Below are 18,151 nucleotides of genomic sequence, written 5' to 3'. Positions count from 1 at the left end.
TAGGGCATGTTCATATCCGGACATACACATCGGAGATTCGGAGTATATCCGAAGGACGTTCGTTATCTGATGGCTGGCGGATATCCGGGAACGGATGTCTGACGAGTATCCGTGAATATACCTGTAGGGATTTGAGCTTGCAACATCACATACATATTTTGTTTTTTCTCACATAAAAAAATTAAAAGAAATTCTATTTTGCAAACTACAAATTCAGCCGATCAAATTTCTATACCGGAAATTAGTTTTATATTCGAATTAATCAATTATCATCGCTCGAATACGGTGCTGATATGAAAGAACGTGAATTAAACTAATTGCTTGACTTGTAGGTTGTAGCTTGTGACTTGTAGCTTTGCACGGGTTCCCATTCAGTGTGTAAAAATAATCCTTGATGAATATGTATCGCCCATAATGTTTGAAACAGGAAGATAATATTTTAGCAAACATCCTTTTTACTGTAAAGAACAGGTTTTCGTCTATCTCAAAAGAAATGCGCTGAAACTTGCCCCCTTCCCCAACCCCCCCCCACCCCCCCCACCCCCGAAAGAAAATACCAAAACTGCGAAAATAACAGGTTACACTTGTTCTGCAGATGCTTACGCAGGACTTGCAATGCCAACAGCGATAAGAAAACTCGTATTTCTTTGACTAAGCACGTTTAATTAACAGCTTACAGAGAAGATGGAATAGCGGAGATGCTGCAAAGATCAGAAAATTAAATAATATTTTGGGAAGTACCCATAACCATCCGTACTGTGACAAAATCTTTCAAGCCACTATTATCTGGTAAACTCATCAAACATGGGGCCGCAAAAAGCTACAGCTTGAAAGGTATTCGGCCCCTAGAAATCGTCAGAGGTGGAAACTTCCTTTTCTCAAGTGGGATTCAAAGCACATTATCTGCAGTCTGTCCTTTCCTATATACGTATACCCGTTCTTCTTGAGATCCTCGAGGTAGAAATAATCAAAATAATAGTAAAAAGGCGCGTTACTTCAAAAATTTTGGCCTTTTATTCTCGTTTCAACTAAGCGGCACAGATCTCAGCACCTCCTTTTGGGTGAATGACGCGCATCCTTGCCTTAAGCGCGACTGGCCATTGAACACAGCTGCCGATGTCACCTTTGTGCAGAGTGTACCTAATGTGCAGTGTCAGTTTCATACAGTTTCTTTCTAATGACGACAGGACAAATGCAGTAGCCGCAGAAGTACACCTGTTCGGTGCCATATTCTGCCGCCCTTGTCTCTATGGCAATGTCCTCAAGGAATTTTACGTCTTTTGCGAAAAAGAAACAGTGCTTCACTTGCAGTCACCTATGTCGGGGAACACTGCTGAGGAGATACAATCTGTTTTGACTGTTCAGAAGAGCGTGTTGTCGGGCTACTTGGTTCTGCATAGTATATAAGTGAATTGCGCAACAACTTAGACAGGACACAGAAACAAACACAACAGTTCACGAGCGCAACTGAACTGTTGTGAACTGCGCTCGTGAACTGTTGTATGTGTTTCTTTCTGTGTCCTGTCTAAGTTGTTGCGCAATTCACTTATATACTATGTTTTGACTGTCTTCTCTTGATCCTTGATTTCTTGTATGGTAGCTGGATTATGCGAGAAGCTTCGCTCAATTCATCTTCAAGTCATCTTTCTACATTGTTTGTGTAGGTGTAAAAAGTGCTAACCGTGTCGCTGCATGTGGCAAGAGATTTTTTTTGTTTTTCCTCAGACAAGTTTTCAACCTTCTGCATTGTTGGAGCCACTATTTCTCGTCTAACAGTGTTTATGTCGTGACAACTTTCGTTTAATCTGTCACCATGCCTGCTAATATCAACAATCATAGGCCTAAAATATGCTGCGATTTTTTCACTCTCCCTGTTAAAGGCTCCTTCGAAAGACAAAAGCGCCGTTTCATCCATATGACCAGGCGGTACTTCGCTCCCGGATGCCAGAGGCGTCCACGTGTTGCACGAGGCTGATCGAAGGTGAGCGCACATCTCTCTAAAAAGAACGGCGGCAGAGCACTTGGGACAACGGGTAGAGTGGTGTTCGCATTCCGACTGGAAATGTTGGGCAATCCTTCCCGCAGCCGTCGCGTATTCGCACCCACTACCTTCACTCCAGCACTTCACCTGCAAGGAGACAAAAGAAGTCACTTTCAGACATGTTGCGACTATGTGGCGAGTGACTAGTGACGTTCTCTAGGCTAAGTATCTAGGCTATAACCGCTCGGTTGTGGGACTTTGATGGCTGCGGAATATTTGTCATTATACTTCCTTGAATTGATTTCGAGAAATTAAACGCTGCAATTGGCAACCATTTTGTAAGACAATCACATTTTATATTTGCTGTGTACACTGAGTCTGCATTGTGTACCTTGGTCACTTTTTCGTACGCAAGTAACGCATAAAAATAGCGGTGTCATACAGATTGAAAATTTTTTGCCACACCATTCGTGACAAACTTTTCAGAGTATGATAATGTTACCGAGAACTGATACATTGTGTTCGAGAAAGACGCGTAGCTTATCACCGAGCAGCCCGGCAATAGGTGGCAGGTGACACTGTTGTATTCAGCGAAGATTACGACGGCCTGCCCCTGATATCTTCGGCGACGCTCCAGCACTGCATCCTAGGCTGCATCGGGGAGCTGCAGGACAGTTTCACAGCGGCGGCTTCAGACACCCCCGGTAGAACGGCATGCGAATGCTAAATCTAAGAGCAGTTATTTCCGTACAAGCAAAGCAAGACATGCTGGTCTGCACCTACGGCGAAGCTGGAAAGAGGAACACCCCGTCCGTGCGCAACTGAAACGCAAGGCTCCTCCATAAATTTAATCACATGCTAACCGAGGAATGAATAAACGAAGCCCGCTGTGCTAGATAACTCCGCTTTTAGTAATCTGATTACTTTGAAACACGATAAAGTAATGAAAAATCTACTCAGTAACTCATTTTCTCTTCGTGGAACGGTACATTGAAAAAAAGAGAATGTTTCTTTGAAATCTCGGTATGGTGTGTCCCTTACCTGAGCAGACACAGAGGTTAAACCGACCTTTAGCTTGCGGACACCTTATTCACAAATTTCGCCCCTTATTAAAGCACGCTGGCGCCATCTCTCAGGTCAGTGGTCGAGGGGCAGCATCAGTTAATACCTTAATTCCATGTTTCAATCATTATCGAGACGTCCGAGTTTACTACGGAAAGTTCGACGCAACCGGCTTTCTTCCGTAGCTCACCAATACACCGTGCATACCTACTCCAGCACTCGGAACCAGCGGAGACGGAGGCGAAATTTTGGGCTGTGGGCGGCCTCATTAATTTACAATATGTTTTATGGGTGTTTAAAGTTCCAAATCAACGTAGGTTATGAGGGACGCCGTAGTGAAGGGCTCCACAAATTTTGGGCCTCCTAGAGTTCTTTATCGTGCACTAACATCGCAAAAACCACAGGACCCTAGAATTCCGCCTCCACCGCAGTTCGGCCCCCGCGGCCGCGATCGAACCCGCGTGTTTCGGGTCAGCAGGCGAGCGCCATAACCGCTGAACCACCGCGGTGTCTTTTAAGCTTGACCAAGGGATCGAACACATCTTGGACGAGAAGGCATTTAATTTCGTGAGTTTTCCGCGGAGACAGAGAACATCGTACAGAGAAATAGGACGCACTAAATATTGACCTTAGTCCTAGCTTTTTCTGATGTCGTAACTAGTTGGCCTGCTTTGAAATAAGCGAATAGCCCTGATGAAATCTTTGTAAAGTGTTTATGCATTACGAGTTCGCTCAGAAAAGGAAATGATTATGTGGATGATGCGCAGTATCCAACGTAGGAACGGGGAATGATTAATGTATGTATGCTACCTGCTGACTGCCCTTGAGCCACTAAGGCGTGAAGGTCAGGCAGGCCGCCGCGTGTGGCTGAGACCAAAGCCTGCCTGTATAGTGCGGTCTCTGGGAATAGTCAAGTAAAACTCTAGTTTGGGCGAGTTGGTTCATGATGAAATAAAAACTGGTATCGCGCAAGAAACGGGGACACAGAAGGCACACAAAACACAGGACTGACGCCAGTCAGTCCTGTGTTTTGTGTGCCTTCTGTGTCCCCGTTCCTTGCGCCATACCAGTTTTTATTTCTGGGAATAGGGGAAAGTTGTAAGGTACTGCCGGCGTATCGCTGCACTCGACATTAGACATCTTTAGCATACCGTGTACCGTGACACCGTCATCAGAGTACCGTGAGCCCGTGTGCACCCAGTGCGCATGCGCAGATCACTTTCACGGCGCCAGATGGCGCCACGTACCCGGCAGATGCGCGCTCACCTGCACCATAGGATCCAATCACTGCGTGACAACCGGCGGTGGGCGGACTCCCGGTACTACGGTAACGGCATTTCGGTACACAGTATGTTAAAGATGTCTATTCATAACAGGTAGCACGACAGGGGCCGTAAGCCCGAAGCAAACATTACGAAAAGCGATGGCGGAAGCTCGTGCTTAGCGTGGCAACTTAAAAAGACTCGAAACTCAAGCCTAAGTCTTTCTGTACCTTACAACACTCTACCGTGCCTGTGGGGGAAGTACACATGGCGAGCTTTAAGTCGTTCACTGCATACTGAAGCAGAACAGCCTGCTATTCTCGTTCACCATAACACTATCAGGTTGAGCCGATATAAAGTGAACCCACTTACTTGTGGCAACACAGTCGTCAGCGCGCTTCCACTCTTTCCTGTAGTGATCACTCGATACCATAGCGCGAAAAAAACCCTGACGCCAGAGAGGTAGGTTAGGTTGATGTTGTGACAGTTGTAACAACGCTCTACTTATTGTAGTGTATACGTAATTTAGCAGCTATTTTGGGCAATCATGGCTTCGTAGTAGACGGGAAATTTGTATGGGATGAAAAAATTCAGTGCCACAACATGGCTTTTGTGTTGCTTTTACTAAACAATGCGTGTTATTTTAACTCCAGCTAACAGACGGCGCAGTGGCTCATGGCATTAGGAGGAACAGAGTCCGCGTCGGCACAGAAGGTGGCGACCGGATCCTTGCTAAAGGGGCCCAGAAACACAATCTTAGTTGACTGTTTTGCCTGTTGATCGCATACAGTGAGTTACAATGGCGCTATTAGCGTCGGTAGTACCGCGTATATTACGTTTTTTAATATTTTAATGTCCTCCCAAAGACAAATTCATGGCTCTGATGGTGTCCCCACACAGTGGCGGGTTTTAGCAGCGGATATGACGTCACCTGGCGCGAGCTTGATGATTGAACAAACAGCAAATATACTGCAAATTGTGTGAATAAATAGAGACACATTTTGTCACCTGTCGGTGTTTTATATTACATCAACAAAGACAACTCGTTCGTCTTAGATAAAAGCCCTGCAAAGCAAGTAAAATAAAAATACATCACCAGGGGCTCTGGCATGGAAACGACGCTGCCAGTCTCAGCAAGAACGAGTTAGAAAGAGCAGGCAACCGTGGAGTGCAAACTTCCGCGACGTGCTCTGGCAGGCCGTTTCGATTCGTTGCGCCAGGCGCCGTCATTGGGAGGGCGAAATATAAGTGGGAAGCCCCGCAAAAATCGAGTGGAGCGCAGCGTTTTCTTTCTTGTATTTTGAAATTTCTTTATTGAATAACTCCCGTTCCTGTGCCTCGATTCCTGTAATTTTTTTAAGTCAGCAACTGTGTGACAAAGAATCCACCTGAAGTATAGCCGGTATCCCCCCAAGCAGTGTTTCGCAGCCCCTTTAAGGCAGCTCTCCGAAGGTGACGTAGGCGAGGAAGTTTTGCTTCAGCTCCATCGCCTTCGAAGAATTACTCGCTTTCATGCGGGAGAGCAGTAAGGGGGAACGAAGTCGTTCTTGTATCAGCGATAGTCAGAGGTTAAAAATAAACCACCAAAAACGCCGTGCATAGGAACAGTTGCTAGGTTTGCAGGATTTAAGGACAAAGTGACCTCAAAAACTTCATTCAACGTGAATGATCTGTGCATAGTAGTCAGAGGATGGAGATAGTACCTACGATCGCGGCGGGTCACTGCACCGATAACATTTCGAAGACGATTTCTAAAGGGAGGAAAAAAAATAGAGCGGCAACTCTTCCCATGTCACGTGCAATGAAAGGAAAGTATACGCGACCTGAAGTCGAGACTGCATTCTGTGTGTCTGCGGGACACCCATCCAGGCAAGCATGCGAGATGGGGAGTCCGTAGCTTCCACGGCTGCGATGCCTGCTTGCGGGCCGTGGGCCACATTGGTGCTCGTTTAGAAAAGCTGCTGCGGTGAAGCCTACCTTCGTGGGCTCGGTTAAAGAAGGCCGTTTTTAATGCGTAAGCATTGTATGACTATGCAGGCGCCTTCGGTGGGAACGCAGGAACTAGTTGGTGTATCGGAAAAACAATGGTATTGTCGGATAGAGCATCTAAATTGGATGTGCAAGTGACAAATTGGCTACGGTGAGTTAATTAGATAATTAATTAGACCCAAAAATATAAAAAAGTGGGCGGGGCCGGCGCAAAAGTGGTGATAAATTTTAAAATGCCGGAAGTTTGGCACGACGCGACCGGAAGTGTGGGCGAAGCCAACGCGTGGGGCCAAATTTGAAAACGAAGCGTGGCCCGAAGTTCGAAAACTCAGATGGGCAAATGACGCAACTTGATTAAGTAAGGCGATTAATTGTGGCATCGATAAGGTATCGAGAAGATACCGATAGGTGATCCATAAGTAATCGATAACTGATCAATAAGAAATCGACTTCCAGTTTGAGGGTCTAGACTTGCTGTCACGAGTCTCAGCTGACGTGAGAATAGACGATATGCGAAATTGCCTGGCGGTCTGGCAACACCGCGCCCACAACTTCCGGTTTCCATCTCGGCTCGGTTGAGCTCGTCGAGCTGGTGCATCGTTTGCTATGCGTACTTTCTTCTTGCGAGTGGAATTTCAGCAGGGCAAGCTTCAGCTGCGGCGTTGTTTTCACGGCTGACAATGACGTTGTATTGCATACTCACAGGACCTTGAGTAGTGCGATTAGTAGTAAAAAACAAAGCCCTGTGCTCTATAACGTTGGCGACGGTACAGAACGGCATTTTACGTTGCATATCGGTGGCGTTAAGCACATGCGCTTCAACCGCACGCGAACTTTGAATCTAAGATAAACTTTTTCAGTACAAGAACAAGACACGCGGCGTTCTACACCGTGGGAAGGTGGAAACGGCGAGATATTTGCTTCGTGCGATTTAAACGCAAGGCTTTCCGTCGTCCATTTATGTACGTGCTAACCAGGCAAGCACTGAACTACCCAGCCGTGCGAGATAAGTGAGTAACGCATACGCCTACCTGAGCGTGATGCAATATGATAAACTAATACAAACATCATAACTGTCTGTCTCTCGGTGGAAAGCAAAATCGGTAAAAAGAGCATGTTTCTCGTATGAGAGAAGCCAACAGCCACAGAAACCAAGGGACACGAGGGATTTTTAATTTATTTATTTATTTTGTGCTGTTGTTCGATTAAGAATATTACCGAATATGTTACCGCTTAAAGCTAATTGATTAGAAAAGCAGAAGAAAAAACAACCACATGCCGCCGGTGGAATCCGAACCGTCGACCTCCGAATTACGCGTCCGGTGCTCTACCGCTGAGCTACGGCGACGGCTGTCAATTCTTCTGCTTTCGGGGGTATTTATATTTACAAATAACCTAACCTTTAGAGTGTTCACCAGCGCCACCCACGCTCTTAAGCGGCGAACGTGGCACGTCCTGAGTTACCGCTGATGTGACGTAGAACGTCATCGAACGGCGAGAGTGGAAGCTCTCTGAGAACCCTCTTATGCTTCCATGGCGTCAAGGCTCCCAGAACCGAGGCCCTTGTTAAGCAATTAAGCAAACAAGAGAGGGGGGATGAGGGGCTCGTTATAAATATGAGAGAAGCCAACAGTCACAGAAACCAAGGGACACGAGGGATTTTTAATTAATTTATTTATTTTGTGCTGTTGTTCGATTAAGAATATTACTGAATATGTTACCGCTTAGAGCTAACTATTGTTCTTTGTAGTGTTTATGGCCCGAGTTTAAAAAGTCTATGAAGTAAGATTTAGATTCAACAGATTAAGAAATCACGCCCTTCTTGAAGCACACTGGAAACAACTATCAGGCCAATGTTCTAGGCCCGGTCTCGGCTAAATCCAGAATGCTGTGTTTTAATGGTGATTGAAATACCGACTATTTAAGACGAAACTTTCACGGCCGCCAGATTAACGTCGTGGCTAACCAATGCACCACGCATAACATATCCGCCTGTTGTTAGCACTGGAGAGTGAGGAGATATTTCCTTTCCACATATTAGCTCTTTAAAGCGCAATAATATCTCCCATAGCGCCTCAACACTGAGTAGCAGTGAGCACAGCTAAGCGTGTATAAAGTTTGCTTAGAGAAACACGTAATATAGTACATAATTTGCCTATAGGGAGTAATCACAAACGTCACAGAGACCTCCATTTTGCTGTCTGTGCAGCACATCGAATGGCTGCAGGCGCGTCTAATGGGATTATCGACCCCTGTTGCAGCCTGCACTGCTGAAGCTACGCGCTAGACATCAAAATGGCGCCCATGACGTCACGTGAATGTAAAGGAGTTCGTGTTTTCAAGGTGGTGGTGCCCTCGTTATTTCATGGATACCATTCGTATCCGACGTTACATTGCGCTGAAAAATCAGATCCACATCAAGGGGAATACTACACAGGGCCCTTTCGTAGCATGTGTGGTCCTCCGATGGATGTAAAATGCGTATACATGCGGGAAACACTCTGCACTGCTAAAAGAGACACGCAAGCGAAAAGAAACCAGAAAAAAGAAGCCCAAGCAACTTTACTCCTTGACATTCTCGCTTACCTCCCTTCTCAGCAGATCGTCAGCGGAGAAGTCCATAAGGATGACGTCATCCTCCTCATAGCCGTCTCCATCCAAAGGACACTGGTTAGAGGCGTCCTGGCAGCATTGCCCGTAGCAACAGTCACACAGCGCATGCGCGCAGGGCAGCAACGCGGTCTTCTTTCGCACGAGACCACAGACGCTGCATACACGCTTGGCTGGAAGAGGCTTGAGGAAAGTCAGGGGCCTCCAGTCGAGCTCTGGGGTGAATCCCACCAGCGTGTACTGCTGGCTTGAGGGAGGCATCGTTCACCACGGATGCGGCCGCCGCGCCGGTCGCATCAGGAACTGCTGTTTCCGCCCTTTCAGAGCTCGCTCTTATCTTCTTCGTGGCGGTCGTCTAGGCGACAATCGCGGCTGAATGAGCTGCCTCCCCTCGCGAGTGCAGCGTTCAACCGAGATACCACACGTGGAATTACACTGCCGTTCGCCTGTGATGAAAGAACGCTCGGGTGGCTTCATAAACTGACTGGAGGCTTTCACAGAAGCTCATAGGTCAGGAAATATGCGGTAGAACGGGCACAGCGTGTCCCAATGCGAATAGGGAAGGAGAAGCCGGTATTTCTGTTGAACTTAAAAGAAAATATCACGGGTTTTGTTGCGGTTTATCGCTTCTTCCCGCAGTCGCTGTTTTCGGACACATAGGTAGGCTCTTTTACACATTACTGCCATTTCAACACAGGCTATAGCTTTTGTTGGTCAATTAATCCAGCATCTTTCTAACGAGTACATGGTGGTCAACGATAACTATATTTTCAGATGAGGGCGTCCTATACTTGTGCAGCCGTAATTGTGTCTGTTTGTAATTAATTGTCAAGGTAGACCGACATAAGGCGCACGGAGGGAACGGGTTATATTCAAACATGGGCAATGTAAAATGAACAAGTAGAGTTTAGGCGAAATAAACGCAGCCGGTTAACTGTTTCGCAGAACTGGATAGCATATACCTCTCTATCCACAGAAGCGGTGATAGTTCTCGCAAACCACTGTACAAATGCGAACACTGACCTCTGAAGGGTGCTTTAAAGGAGCATGGTATGAATATTGTAAAAACGCAATACTTTAGTAATGAGGCACTGTCTACCCGGGCTCACCAAAAGGTGGTTACAGTCTCGGCTTCGCTGCCAGCCGAGTGGCCCACTGCAATAAGGAGGAGCTCTTTGGCACTGGGTTTCTGGTTTTGGTCGTGGCCTCGTCACAGATTTGTACAATACACCGCACAAGCACAATGCAAGCGTAAAAAGAAAGCAATCGGACATTGGTGAAATTTCGCTGGCCGGATTTTAAAGCTGGTCGCGTTAATTCAGGGTATCGTAAGCAGGACGATTGCAGATCTCTGGTTGATTGATAAGCGCTTGCTGGTGTCAAACCCTCGCATCCGCTCTCCACGTATCCTGTTTACCTTCTCCCCGTCGCATTCTAAACGTGTGAGGTTGTATTTTAAATATATTAGACGTTAAATATAAATACTAGCAGTACACATCAGCAAACATGGTTTGTGATAAAACTGCGTGCCGGGGCTCTGAGCATAAAGAAAAGCTTCACAATGCTTCGCGCCGACGTGAATTAAGGACGTGGTGAAAAATGAAGAGGTCCTGAAACACATTCTGAGCAGACTGGACTAGCACCGTTCCCACTACGAGTTGCTGACCAGTGCGGCCTCGGCCTGGTTCCAGCTAGTCCTCCTGATTGTAGTTAACTGCGTGGTACTACACAACACTACAAACGACGAAACAAAGAAACAGACAGGTAGTACAAATGAGATGCGAACTCACAACTGGTGAATACACATGTAACACCCGCTTTTTTGTACAATTCTTAGTGCATGATGTGTCGGTTATTTGGTAGTTGTAGTTTGTTCTATCCGTTCTTAAAGGGTCTCAAAAAGGGGCTCTCAAAAAAGTTGTGGTACGTCTGGGATGATAAAGGACGCTCCTTCACACATATCCTTTCACAAGAAATTATTTTAAACGCGTCTTGTGAAAGATTAGACATCTGCAGTCAAAATTTCAACTTCCCTGCTTTCGCGCCTTTCCCTCTCCTCTCAAGTTTCGCACACAAAAACGTCGGCGCTCCTCTGTCGGCCCCGCCCAGTCGGCCCTTCCCCTACCACTGCTGGCTGCCGGCGCGCGCGGAGTGGCCGCGGGCGTGGTAGCTGCGTTAGCCACCATAGCTGCGTGACGACTTGGGATGAGTTGGAGCCGTGAACCATTAATAACCCCCGGATGCTGACGTCAGTTGGACGGCGTGATGTCGTATGGCAGGTTTCGTGCGAAAGCCCGGCACGCGCGTCGCCGCGAGGTGCGGCAGCGGGAATTTTTAAAAATGTAAATTTGCCGCTCGCTTTCGAGCTCTCGTACGCGGTATCAACTCTCCGTGACCTGTACTCTACATAATGCAAGCATTTTAAACACAATCTCGAAAACCCGTTTATGTGGCCCTTTAATTATTTCTATCTCTGTTTCTGTTATGCCCATGCAAGCCTCCTCTCAGATCTCTCTCTCTATTCTTTAATATGCACGACCTGTTATGGCAGTCTCGCCAAACAAACGATGACACTTGTGGCGACCACAACGCGTGGCCAGGTTCTCTGGCTGCGCAGTCTGCCCCCAGTTCGTGGAATGTTCGCTTATTCTTTTATTAATGCGTCTTCCTGATTTACCGTTTTCATGCTGGCCGCACCAGATTTGAATTTCATAAATTATGCGTGTATCACATCCTACGTATGTACCTGTTTTGTAGGCTATCTCATATTTGGGCTTTTTTCTTGTTGATTTCTGCCGATATTCAGTAACAGAATCTTCCTTCGTTCTCAGAAACAAAGAGTAGTGGGGAACAATGAGCGAAACCTCGACAGGTTAAGCGAAGTAAAACGAATACATAAAGTGCAATTAATTAGCGGCATCTGTCGTGGACTTGCCCAGCGACGGCCCCTATTAGAAAACGGCTCCTCGGAGAGGTGGGTCTGCGGTGCAACCGCGAAGAAGACCATGTGAAGTGGACTTTGAACAATCAGTTCACCAGCAGCCTATGCGGCTACCTATAAAATTGTAAATTGGTTTTGAGGAAAGGAAATGGCGCAGTATCTGTCTCACATATCTCGGTGGACACCTGAACCGCGCCGTGAGGGAAGGTAGGAAGGTGGGAGTGAAAGAAGAAAGAGAAAGAGGTGCCGTAGTGGAGGTCTCCGGAATAATTTCGACCACCTGGGGATATTTAACGTGCACTTACATCGCACAGCACACGGGCGCCTCGTGCGTTTCGCCTCCATCGAAACGCGGCCGCCGGCGGTCGGGTTCGAACCAGGGTATTCCGGCTCGGTAGACGAGCGCCTTACCACTGAGCCACTGCGGCGGGTCGACTACCTCGCCGAAACTGGTCTCCACCCCTGCCTTTCACTTTCTATATCCTACATCCCACTCACCCTCTCTCAACTTATGCCTCATCGCAGACTTTTCGACATAAAACAGCCATTACACAAAGTGGAATTGCATAAATGCTGCGTGACCTGAAATGCGATGATTATCGTGCACAGAAAGGTGCAGCAGCATTTAAAAATTAAACTCCGATGAAACATTTCTGCACGGATTCAAATCGCTAGCGGGCGCCCTGGCTCGTATTTCCCAAACTGCAGGATCCTGAACACTCTGTCGGCCGGCTTCATCCCCCTGCTGTCACACCTCGGGGTCTTGGCGTTTGAGACGCTGACCTCTGCTGGCCGCTCTTCCCAAGAAAGCCTGGACGAACGCATGCGTGGACACTCCACCTCGGTTGCGTCCACGGCATTCCGGCAAAGCGACTAATCTTCCATGTGGCTGCTGGCGTATATATGTCGTCACTGCGGCGGTTGTTACAGCGCAGGCGCCCATGATAGCGCGAAAAATTCCAGGTTTCCACTTAAGTCTGCATATTTGCGGTAATGCGAACGCATTTCCCTTCCTGCTGCCGGTTATTTCGCTGTGTGCTCATTTCTAATTGCGCCTTTGCCGTTTATTTCGTTCCCTCTAACTTCGGTTCTAATACATCCGAAGACGTAGGTCCCGTTGCTAGAGCGCCCAGTAAGCACACCGAAGTATTAATGAATTAAACTGATTAATGAAATAACTCAATATTTGAGTAATTCTTTAATAATATCAAATTTCAGGCAAATGTTTGAAGTAATTTTTATTGAACTAGTTAATCAATGCAGCGAATTAATTAATTCTCCAATTAATAATATTTGGGAATGTTTGAATGTATTTAATTTAGTTCTTTATTTAATCACTTCAGCAATCAACTCATTCTTCAATTCGGTTAATTTGCAGATTACATTATGAAGTAATTGGCTAATGCAAATAATTAATCTATTCATTTATTAGCTATTTGCACATTGATTGTCATTTTGGGTGACATACTTACGAAGACATGCTAATGACGTAATTATTCAATCAACTATTCTGTTAATTATCCCTATAATGGATGAGTGACAGTTCATGCGGACACGCTGTGAGGTCATGCTCTGCCGACAGGTCCTGTACACGCCACTTCTGAGACAAGAAATGCTTGGTCAATAAATTGTTTTTAGTAGACCAGTTACAAGGCGTTCCGCGGTGTCCACTTTCACCATCTGCGTCTGACCAGATGAAGACAAAGTTGTTTCTCAAAGACTTCTTTCGATCCCGCACAGCACGTGATGATGACGAGGTTAGCGCCACACACGGGCTCTCTGAACGAGGGGAGGGGGAAGACGGGGGCTCATGACCACAATCCGCTTTGGTCTGAAGAAGCGCTTTCCCCTCACCTAGCCACCTCCTCCGGTATAAGAAATGCCCTTCGTGAGAAGGCCAACACTGCGCCCTCCTTTTACGCGGTGAAAGAAACACCTCAAGTGCTGTGCTGGTTGTTATCGAAGTAGTCTCGAGGCAAACGGTCAGCGGAGCCAGCGTCAGGGGCAGGGTAAATGGCCGGATAAAAGCGTTAAAATCTTAAAAGCTGTAAAAGTTTTAACAAGGAACGATGCCTGTGGGAAGAGTGACATGAGAAATTCCAAACAATAAGATGCAGGTGCAGGATGGATAAGGGGCATCAGGTTGGGTAAAAAAAGGAACGTGGCTAGCACTTTATGTAAACCCTCCCCCTCATCCATCACTCACGGTGCCGGAGTCTCGTCTTCTTCGGCACATTGAGATGAATGCAGTTATCACCCCGTCCCGCCTCTTCCTCTATCGCTATCGATCGGATCCTTCCTGTCCCAACTGCCCCTGTATCTATGCGGACCTGGCCCATTGCCTCTTCTATTGCCCGGCTGCTCAGCAGTCGGGTTCCTTCCCCCCACCCTCTCTATCCATCACCACCTGGTTCGACTGGCTTGGCGCTGAAGGGGAAGAAGAACAGCGGCTTCTGGTCGCCCAGGCGGTCGAATGCTCGGCCTGTAAATTATGGTCGATAAAAAGTCTTTTACTACTACTACTACTACTAAAAGGTTAAAAAGCTAAGTGTTCTGCGAGAGATAGGATCACTTTTTAAAGATAGGCAGTCTTTTTCGGTACTAGATTGCTGGACGGACTGCTGACACACGTGTCACAACGATTTTGAATAAGGTAAGCTTCATGTATCGCACGTGTGTGGTTTGCCTAATATCTTTTCAAAATCATTGTCTTGCCGAGGGCTGGCACGAGAGCGCATTTTTTACAGTGAATAGGCTGCTGCCTGTGCCGGTCTTGAATGACTTCGAGTGTTCCATCAGACGCTCGTTGATGCACTTTCCTTTTCGTCCAATGTAGGACGCACCACACGATAGCGGTATCTCATATAAAGCCGAGGTCACACAAGGTTTTAAATATAGTGCCTTGTGTTTAATTTTCCACGCGCTTTTCAGGTGATTTTTTTGGTTGACTCTTGCACAGAGCCCTCCTAATTTGTTCGGCGCCGGAAAAGCTAAGCGTATTCCTTGTTTCCCGGCTATTTTCTTGAGTGTAAGACTTGCCTCGTGTACGGAATTGCCGCTTTTCTTGACCGATCAGGGCTTCTGTTGGCGCGAAAGGAATGACGAAGCTCCCGCAATAATTTCTCTGCCAAGCTGAGCGTTCGTCAACCATCCGACTTGCGCCTGAAAGCTGGTCGGGACGGAGTGAAAGCACGATCTTTGAAGTGCGTTCCTTAGAGCTGATGTGGCAATGCTGCACTTCACTAGTTTCGAGTGCGCTGACGAAAAGGGCAGGAGGCTCATCATGGAGCGTGGCGCGTATCTCCAGCAGATCTGATATGGTGTGATTCTGAGGGTCATATCAAGGAACTTGAGCTCATTGTTTGCCCGAAGTTCTGAAGTTTAGGAGAGACCTATCAGTTTCGACCTAATCAGGCCTATGATGCCTTCCGGTGTTGCGAGCTAGTTGCTGGCGTTCGGCTTTTAAAAGGATAGGATAATCATCTGCATACCGCATGATCTTGACGGCCCCGTAGTTGTTAACGACTGGCAGTATTAGTCTGTCATGTTTGGCCAGCAACAGGTCGCTTAGCACAGATGCTAATCAGGACCCTATGCACACGCCATCCTTTTGCTTCTAAAGGGTCCCTTCAAAGCATACAACAGAAAACGTGTGGTAGAGCCGCAGCAGGTCCAGGAACATGCTGACAGTAATGCCAAAGCTGTTTGGAAAGCGAGTAGTTCCGTGTTGTTCTGTTGCTGCTCTGACGGTTGCTAGAAGAGCTGGTTGCGGCAGAGAGTTGTAGAGGTCCTTGAAGTCTATAGAGAAAACGTCCAAACCTTCAGGGCGCTCTTGCTGCTGGTAGCGCGATACCTCTTCGGGGTTTCTGATGAGAAAGGGGTCTCCGATAGCGAGCGCCGACAGCGATTTCTGCAAGTAACCGCCCACAACTTGCAGCCAGGTGCCTCGCTCGGAGACGACTACACGGAAGGGAGGAACTTCTTTGTGGGTTTTCGCAAAGAAGAAAGGATTCGAGGATAACCCTTTGCGATTCTTTATATCTGAGGCCAGCTTTCCCAAGCCTGCCTTTCGGCACAATGCTTCAGCTTCCCCCTTTTATTTATTTATGGCTCTTCCCTCGACTTCTGCAAAAATCTCTTGTAGCGCCTGTTTGACTTCTTGGGAGTATGTTTCATTGGCTACTACGACGAATCCGCCTTCTTTGTCGGATAGAAGAAACTTTGACTCATATTCTTGCAGGGCAGATACAACTTTGAAGGTGTTGATTGCTTCGCTCGTGCAGGGCTCTTTGGGCAGCGCATCGGCGCCTAGGTGTATGACAACGTTGGTGTCCTCTGCTTTGGCTTCTGAGGCTGTAGTCCGGACGATGCTCAGGAGCTCGGTTTTGTCCAACCGTGGCGGAACGCAAAAATTTGGGCCAAGGCTGAGAACATTCCTAACGTGGTTGAGAACGAATGGGTTACCTAGTTCGAACTTCTTGGGTACGGACTGGTTGGCGCACCTTCCTTGGGATGTCAGCTAGTATCTGCCTCCAGATGAACTCACATCTCCGGTCCGCAGTCTTCAGCTCTTGAAGGAATAGCGGTGTTCGTAGCGACGAGGGGGGTATGCGCTAGCGCAAGCCGCGAGCAGGAAATCAATGGAGAGAAGAACTTGCTTCCAAGCTTCTCGAACCTTCCAAGCTTTGCCCAACCGCATGCCCATTATCCATCCTTCACCTGCATCTTGTTGTTTTCATTTCCTCCTGTCGCCCTTCCCACAGGCATCGTTCTGTGTTAAGACTTTTATAAGTAAATTTATAAATTGGTTTTTGAGGAAAGGAAATGGTGCAGTATCTGTCTCACATATCTCGGCGGACACCTGAACCACGCCGTAAGAAAGGGAGGAAGGTTGGAGTGAAAGAAGAAAGAGAGAAAGATGTGCCGTAGTGTAGGTCTCCGGAATAATTTCGACCACCTGAAGATATTTACCGTGCGCTGACATCGCACAGCACACGGGCGCCTCTTGCGTTTCGCGTCCATCGAAACGCGGCCGTCGCGGTCGGGTTCGAATCCGGGTACTCCGACTCGGTAGACGGGCGCCTAACCACTGAGCCACCACGGCGGGTGAAAACGTTTATAGCTTTTAAGGTTTTATTGCTTTTATCCGGCCCTTTACACCGCCCCTGACGACTCAGCTGACAGTTTGCCTCGAGACTACTTAATGTGTGTGCTCCTTTCGAATGAACTTCAGTGTTAAGTCCGCGCCTGTTTTCTACGTTCCTATCTCCTGTGTTTGCTCGGTTCCGTTTTAAGTAGTGTTGAAGGTGTAGTGTCCCCGAGAATCCTGCAGGGTCGACATAACAGCCGTTTTTACAGAGCAGCGAGGTGGGACTCCCGCTAAAAATTCCGCTGGAATTGTTTTCATAATCCGCTAAAACTCCACCAAGTAATTTTTAAAACAAGAAATATATCCGCTAATGTGCATTGCGCTGCTAGATGTAAAAACTGCTTGCTTTCCGCCCTCTGCATGGCTTACAATTGTAAGGAGATGCAACGTGACACAAGTATGATTCGAGCAGGGTTGCGCAGCGGCGTTCGAAGCGGCGTCTACTTGTGCGAGTATCATATACAGACTCTTGAGAAAATAAACTCCCGCAGTAGAATACTTCTCTCAGGCACACGAGTTCGAGTTTAACACAGGTATGGCACTTTGTCGTCAGAATTATTTTATACAACACCGGGTTTTCTGGATGGTTTGGTTTGATTGATAGGGTTTAACGTCCCAAAGCGACTCAGGCTTTGAGACACGCCGTACTGAAAGGCTCCTGAAATTTCGACCACCTGGGGTTCTTTAACGTGCACTGACATCGCACAGTACACGAGCCTCTAGAATTTCGCCTCCATCGAAGTTCAAAAGCCGACCGGGTTTTCTTTAGCTTTACCAAATTGAAACACAAATCAGGCACTTCTAGCTCCTTGGAAGTCCCACAGTTTCACTGTGCTCCGGCACCCACTAGGAGAGCGAAACACTCGTTTATGAGTTTATATTTGGGTTTATGGGCTTTAACGTCCCAAATCACGTCCGGCTATGCGGCCCGCAGTAGCCGAAGGCTCCGAATCATTTCGACCACCTCGAGTTCTTTAAAGTGCATTGATATTGCATAGTGCACGGGTCTTTAGCATTTCGCCTGCAGCGAACTGCGACCTCCACGGCCGGGAAAATTCATTTTGTTCGTTCTATTTTCTTGGGATTGGTTGTGTAGAGCCCCGATAATTTTAATTTTTGAGGAAATAAAAGGCGCAATAACTGCCTCACTTCTAGGT

This window comes from Amblyomma mixtum, chromosome 9, assembly GCF_055824585.1.
Source record: "Amblyomma mixtum isolate Tamu chromosome 9, ASM5582458v1, whole genome shotgun sequence".
Taxonomy (NCBI): domain Eukaryota; kingdom Metazoa; phylum Arthropoda; class Arachnida; order Ixodida; family Ixodidae; genus Amblyomma; species Amblyomma mixtum.
Note: the sequence above shows the minus strand (reverse complement) of the source record.